The following is an 8,150-nucleotide window of genomic DNA, read 5'->3' as shown; positions in this document are numbered from 1 at the left end:
AAATATATATATATAATGTATTTATTTTATGAATAAAGTAAGTGGTAATGTATATATTAATATTTTATAATCTCTATGTTCTTAAAAGATAGTAGTAATATTTTTTATTTCTATTCATCTATCAAAATTAATCTTATTTTAAAAATAAAAAAGTCTCTCTCTTACTACCTTGCTACTTTATCTTATTCTGTAACACTCCTCATTCGATCAGTTGACAGAATAAGTGAAGACATAATTCTAGTTAAAAACAATTATTGACTTAGGGCATCTTCAATACCTAACATAATAGCATATCATGTTATATAAGTCAAAGATATTGAAACAATAATCCATCAAGTATTATACACAATGACAAAAGTATTATCAAGAGTTTATCAAGGACCTATACATGTCACACTATTAATGAATTTGACACAATAATATATACCAAAAGGTGTGCCAGTGATTGACAAGGATGCAACGCTTTCTCGATCTGTCAAATATTGATTTGCTAAGACAAAATTAGTATGAGTCTCTTCAGTACAATACCATATTCATCACTATAATATTATCATTCTCCAATAAACATACTGTACCTTATACTAAGATTATTAGGTTAAAATTGAAGTTATATAGCCTACTAAAACATGATGTTTGACATATTGGACATCATATCGTTTAGCGACTATATTTTATGTAGGGAAAATTGCCTAAAAAGTCATTAATTTTGGGGAAAGTTTGGTTTTTCCCACAAACTATAAAAGTTGCGCCTAAAGTCACGAACTTTATCGGATAGTGCAAATTTCCCAAACTACCAACCTGGCGACATATTTCCGTTAAAAACTTATCCCGCGTGGCATGGCGGAGGCGTGACTTGGGCATAAAACGACGTCGTTTTATGCTTTTTTTTATTGAATCTTCTTTACACGTCGCTGATTTCATCCCTAAACCATTTGTTGACGATTTCACTATTGTCAATTACGTTTTCCGTAGATTGAATTGGGGTTGCGCTTTTGAAATCAACCAAAAAGAGGTTATATTACCTGAGTTTAGGGTTAAGCCAGAAAATTTGCCAAGTCATGCTTTCGGCATGCCACGTGGGATAAGTTTTTAACAGAAATATGCCACCGGGTTGGGAGTTTGGGAAATTTGCACGATCCGATAAAGTTCGTGACTTTAGGCGCAACTTTTATAGTTTGTGGAAAAACCCAAACTTTCCCCAAAGTTTGTGATTTTTTAGGCAATTTACCCATTTATATATGTCCAAGATTATCAATGAGTTATATCATGTAATATCGTATAGCATCCATAACTCCAATATATTTTTCATATTCCCACAGAGCTCCTAATTTGTTGTTGGATTATATTGCTCCTATGATAGATATAACTAAATTAGGAGAAATGATATGCTACATACCTTATCTTATGTCAGCTTCTTATGTAAGCACCACTCTCGTTTGACGCACAATTAGCATTGGTTGTTTCAATCTATATATTTAGTTTGATTCTAATATATTAAAAAATGTTATTAAATTTTTTAATTTCACAAAATTCATAAAAATCAAAGCTCGATTTGCTCGTTTTCTCTGTAATTTCAAATATATTAATAAAATAATAAATCAAACTTTTATTTTATGAATTTTGTGAATTTAAAAAATTTAATAACATTTTTTAATATATTAAAATCAAACTAAATATATATATATATATATATATATATATATATATATATATATATATATATCGAAACGAACAACGCTAAACATACGTCAAACAAGAGTGGTGCTTACATAAGGAACTCAATTAAGATATCATTCCTCACTAGATTAGTACTCTGAACATATTTCTTTAATTCTGACAAACTTTCTTTTATTCAAACAAACTTTTTTATATTCCAACAAACTTTAATCTATTGCTCCTAATTTGTTGTGCGATAGACATAACTAGATTAATTTCCAGTACTAGCTTATTAAACTTCTATTATATTTCTAGTATCAGCTTATTAAATTTCTAGTTTTGTCTTTATCGTAACCTAGAAAAAAATACATAAATTCTGATAGCTATTGATCTTAGTAAAACCTCAATACCATGTACTATTTCTATTTTTTAAAAATAGAAACTTTTGAAAATCAGAGTTTTATGCATTATTGGTAAAGTAAGAGAGATATAGAATGAAAAAGTGGTTGAATTATTGTTACTGACGAATGAGCCCCTCTTCTTTAGAGATAAAAAGGTTTCATAAAATAGAAATTATAAAAAGTTTCTCTTTTTAAGGGACAAATCGAAATGAAAATAGTTTCTATTTTCAAAAGACGGATGTAATAGCATTTAATTATTTTATTTTATTTCATTCAATAAAGTCAATACATGTATTTTATTTTATAAATAGTTCCCAACTTTCAAATTGGTTACACATGCTAAGAACACGTAACCAGTTACATATTCTCAAAATATGTAACTCCCGTTTTCCGAAGTAAAAAAAACTAACCCATTTTGAGAATTTTGTTGAAACCTCCTAGTCTAGGTGCAATATCAACGCATGTATGACGTGTGCATATCAAGGGACCAAGAAGCGAAGTAATCACAAACAGTAAATAAATGTTGAATCAACTCTACGGAAGACGACTAACAACAAAAACATTTTGATGAAAAAGATATATTGCTAGATTGAACCTTACACTCCATAAGGATCCGATCAAAGAGGAGATGCTAAAAGAACTCAAAAGTAGCCGTGGTCAACCCAGTATTCCAAAGCATCCCAAGCTGCGGGTGCTAAGACAGCCATGTCTGGACGTGATCCTACGCTAAGGCCATGTCTGGACGTGATCCTACGCTAAGGCCATCAAGAACCTGCCATGACCAGTCAAGCTCCACCACCTTAGAAATCTCGATAGAGGGAAGGTTGCTCCCAGGATAACAAATATCACGAAGGGACAGTCCCGAAGCAATAAATCTTCCATTAAACTATTTTTACGCTCACCTAGACCCACATATGAAACAAATGCATACAACACTAAACGTGTCACATGCGACGCTAGATAGGACTATCATGACCTAAACAAGCAACGGAGCATACATGACAAAGGATGATACAATACTTGTGTACAATGAATTTTACCCAAAGCGAAGCATGAGAAAGGAATCTCCACCGGAGCTTAAAGACGAAAGCAATTGCCATCTCATTAACGTGATGGATGCCAAGACCCCCTTCATCAACAGAAAAGGCAAATCAACCTTCGACTAACCTAGTAAATCTTCTTCTTCTCTCCGATGACGCCTCAAATTATCTAGCCATAATCTAGTTGAGCTCATTCAGGGGGCCATAAAAGGAAACAATGAGCTGCAAAATATGAGGCAGGATCGGGCAAGATCAGAGCCAGGCGACCTCCGAAAGAAAAACCTTGATGAAACCAAATATGAATTTTGTCCGTCATTTTCTGACTGAGCCCAAGGAGGTGGTAAACTCTGCACAACCCTCGAAATATGGAAACCATCCCTACCCATGTTATGAACTTGAAAGTACGAAATAAATGGCTCTTCCTATTGTTCACCATATGGTTGGTAGCTACCAAATAATGATTTAAACACTTGACCAACATATCAATTGAGATCCATTGAACCCTAGTAATGATGATGATGCCATTTTCATACGATAGATGAGTTCGTGACATACTGCATGGGCATTTTGTAGCATAATACTCCCTCCGTCTCACAAAGATTGTCCCATTTTTTCATTTCCGTCCATCCCACAAAGTTTGCCCTACTTTTTCATTTCCGTCCGTCCCACAAAGTTTGTCTCATTTCACTTTTTACCATTTTTGGTAGTGGACCTCATATTCCACTAACTCATTCATACTCACATTTTATTATAAAACTAATATATAAAAGTAGGACCCACATTCCACTAACTTTTTCAACTCACTTTTCATTACATTAATTTCTTAAAGCTCGTGCCCGGTCAATATGAGGCAATCTTTGTGGGACGAAGGGAGTAATATGTAATGAATAATATGTAATGTCTCTATCACCCAAAATCATATTTTTCACCAAAACATGTGATAGACACTTAAAGTGATGCTCGTGACATTTCAAAAACTTTTGTAAGATAATGTATGTAGCACCAAACTCGTATCTGCAAATGCATGCAATCAATGACGGACCCAGGTGGGGTCGACCAAACCTACCGTCGTCCGAAGAGCAGTGCCAGAAACTCCATTCATGGAGTTTTGAGATCCCGCGCAACTCACCTTCGACCCCACGGAGATCCACCTTGACCTGAGCAGCAGATCTCCGCCACAATCCTTCGGCCTTTGCCGGAAATAAAAGGGAAGGATTATCAGTGGAAATGATAGACGGGATCCGGGAGGGATGGAGAGGGAGACGCATAGTCTGAAAGTTTCAGATTTACAACGAAGATGACGATATAATTTTATTATTCAATACTTAAGTTGATGAAATGGGCTAAAAACCTGGGCCTACAATCTAAATCAATCGGCTCTTTGTAAAATGTGATGGCTGGACTATGTAGTTAAGATAGTTATTTATTAATTAAAGATAATCATATTTACAATTTCTTTTTATTTTTATTAAATTTATTTTTTTGTTCTAATTTATTGATAAACATTAAGTACTTCCTCCGTCCCCCATTAATTGTCCATTTTCACTTTTTACCATAAATGGTAAGTAGAACCCACATTCCACTAACCCATCCACTCATATTTTATTATAAACTAATATACAAAAGTAAGACTCATTTTCCACTAACTTTTTCAACCCACTTTTTTACCTTTCTTAAAACCCGTACCGGAATCCAAGTGGACAATTATTGGGGGTGGAGGGAGTATCATTTTAAAAACAATAAAAAAATAACATTAAATATATATTTACGTTAGAAAATAAAATATTTAAAGATATAATATGTTTAAATAATTATTTAAATATTATTACTAGTATTTGTAGCTTTATATAATTCGACCCCACGAGTTTCAATTCCTGGGTCCGTCATTGCTTGCAATAAAGAACTGATGCTTGTGATATCTAAATTACTTTTGCAGGAAAATGCATGTGACCAAATTTATATATGCATATACATGTGATAAAGAACTGATGTTGACATCTCAATTACTTTTGCAGGAAAATGCATGTGATACCAAAACTCATATCTGCAAATGCATATGATAAAGAAATTATGCTTGTGACATCTTAGTTACTTTTGCAGGAAAAGGCATGTGTCACGAAAATCATATCTACAAATGCATGGGATAAAGAAATAATGTTTGCGACATTTCAATTGCTTTTGCAGAAAAATGCATGTGACCAAATTTATATCTGCAAATACATGTGATAAAGAACTGATGTTTGTGACATCTCAATTACTTTTGCAGGAAAATGCATGTGACACCAATTTATATCACACGAACTTAATATTACACAAATTTATATTACATAAAGTACAAACAAAGATCACACCAACATAAGCAAATTAAGATTACACAAAACTAACAATACATAAATAAAAGCACACCAAACTAATGCTACTTAAACTAATGTCTCACCAAACTAATATTACATAACTTATTGTCACACCAAATTCATATCAAACTAAAATCATTCATTTTCCAAACATAATCTCCATTAGTCGGTGTCTCATCTCTTGATCTTCTGGGGACTTTGGTATATCTTCATAGAGGGCTTTTCCAGCTTTTCACGCTGTATCTGCAGTCGAGTCTTCACTAGTTCGTTCTTATTATCTTTAGCTAGCCTTAGTGCATGAAGTTCTGCAGCAGCTTGAGCATTAGTAGAGTCAGATTGTGTTACCTTACTTTTTCCTTTTCTTTGTGCCTTGTCTCTGCCTATAGGCCGAGAACTAGTTGAATGTCTAGATGTAGGAGTTTCTGGATTTGAAGGGATAGTATACTCGCCAGGTTCAGATGTCTTTGTCTTCTTTGAGTTGCTACCATCCTGTTTGATGAATACTCCACTTCGGATGTTTGCTCATAACTTCATTAAACACTATCAAATCATGAAATTTGCTCATAACTTCATTAAACACTATCAAATCATGAAATTTGTTGTCGCCTGCTACTTGGTAGATGCTATGAGCTTCATTCTCAACATTTTGGTCGCTCATTCCACTCCTCCTTCGCACGTTTGCTTCTTTGCAAGCAGCCACTCATTTGTTTGCATTTTTGTTAAGTCGTTATCGATACTTCATAGACTCCACGTTTCTCTTGTTAATTTCATCTAGATTTTCTGCTTGACTTACGTGATACAAATTTTGCACACGTAACTATAGTGCTTCTCCCTTCTGATTTTTACCACGCACACTATCTGCGCTTGCATAGACCCAAGAAGACATAAGTGCTAAATCTTCTTTCACAACCCAACTTACATTTTTTTGAGCTCCTCTTCTTTTTTGTTCGCTTGTTGGGCCTCTTCGAACAAGTTGCAGGTGATATTTTCTGATATGGGAATTTCAGTAGATGTAGGAATTTGGATTAGATTTGGAGATAATTCAAGGTTCTGTGAATACTCTGGATTTGAAAAAAATGGGGATTCTGATAAGGTGGTGCAAAATTTGAAAAATTTTGCGAACTTGGATATTCTGATGATTGTTGATAATTTTTGGAATTTTGATAGGTTGGAAAACAAGGCCGATAATTTGGATGATTTGGATCCATAAAACCAAATTTATCAAAACAATAATGAAAGGAAATTTTGTTTGATAAATTTGGTTTGCTTGTGATGAGTTCTACATATTAAGTGAGATATATATAGAAAAATGAAGTACAATGTAGTAGCAAATAATAAAAAATAATAAATTAAACATAAATAAAAAAATGAAGTAGTTCACGCCATTTTTTGGAAGAGTGGTTCACATGATTTTTTTGGAAGAATAATTCACTTGATTTTTTCGGAAGAATAATAATCATTGAATAAAATAAATTAATAATTAAAAGATAAAACATTTTTATGTTCAACCAATAAAAGTAAGACATGTGGACTTGACCCCCACTTTTTTTATGGGCCGACAGGGTAACACCAAACAATAAAGAAGGGTTGGAGTAATTGATTTTAGAATTATTTTTATTTTTGCTATTTTGTTTTTGATGTGTGACCTTGCTTCCAATCAGGCGCGGACCTACATAGGCGGTTGGGGGTCCCATGGAACCCCAACAATTCGAACCTTTACAATGAATTTTATATTCGGAAGAATTAAATAGTTACACAGCACAAGTGGTAAATTTCTTTGCCTAGTGACTGCTAGAACCGTGTTCGACTTACAACAAGATCATTTGGGCTATTATCATTTTATTTGTGTTTTAACTATTTTTTATTATGTTTTTTATACTCTTACATCAATTATACACAAAAAGTTCTTGTTTTATAGTACTTCATTAATAACTTATTTATGAATTTATACATAATTGATAAATTCAAATTTTAGCTATTTTTTGTGATGTTTTTTTTCTATAACTATTATATACAAAAATGTTCATATTATATACTCCTTCATTAATTAACTTATTTCAAAATTTATTCATATTTAATATTAAATATATACATATATCTAGTTTCTATATCATTTAATTAAATCTATCCCATTATTCATTTCCCTCGCAACATAATAGTGTCGCAACTTTTGGGTACGCCGACATAAAAAAACAACTTACAATTGTTACCAGGAAATTGGAACCCCCAACTTCAAAATCCTGTGTCCACTACTGCTTCCAATGTTACCTATGGAAGTAGTCTTAGAAAAGTAGTATGCAGCTAGCATGAAAAAGGATGATAATAGGGAATTTGATAGCCGGAGAGTTGGAGACCCTCAACGATTGAAACAATCCTGCTGGAAGCCCAGAACCCGTTCACATGCACCAAGAACAACCAAGAGGAGATGCATCATTAAATCATATTCACCCAATTAGGAAGAACGCCGCATATCTTATTCAATTTATTAGTAGCTATAAGAAGAGTTAAGGCCAAAATTGGTCCTAAACATATGGTCATTTTACCTTTTTGGTCATAAAATTTATCTTTTGAATTTTTTGGTCCTGCACATATAAAAATTTGATCATTTTGGTCCTCCGTCAATAGTTCCGTCAATTTTTTGACAGTCAACGCGTTTTATCCAATTTTGACCAAATTAGAATCTTAATTCTGATTTTAAG

General features: G+C 33.1%; 1 long non-coding RNA gene across 1 annotated transcript; it reads right to left on the bottom strand.

The window, feature by feature from the left end:
• Nucleotides 1-2,557: 2,557 nt before the first annotated feature.
• On the bottom strand, nucleotides 2,558-4,434 carry LOC121803307. The gene is made up of 2 exons (XR_006050959.1): nucleotides 4,164-4,434; nucleotides 2,558-2,829 (listed from the first exon to the last, which is right to left on the bottom strand). It is a non-coding gene; the product is annotated as an uncharacterized LOC121803307 (long non-coding RNA).
• Nucleotides 4,435-8,150: the final 3,716 nt, after the last annotated feature.

Source organism: Salvia splendens, chromosome 5 (assembly GCF_004379255.2).
Source record: "Salvia splendens isolate huo1 chromosome 5, SspV2, whole genome shotgun sequence".
Lineage (NCBI taxonomy): Eukaryota > Viridiplantae > Streptophyta > Magnoliopsida > Lamiales > Lamiaceae > Salvia > Salvia splendens.
This window is presented reverse-complemented; position numbering and strand designations above follow the sequence as displayed.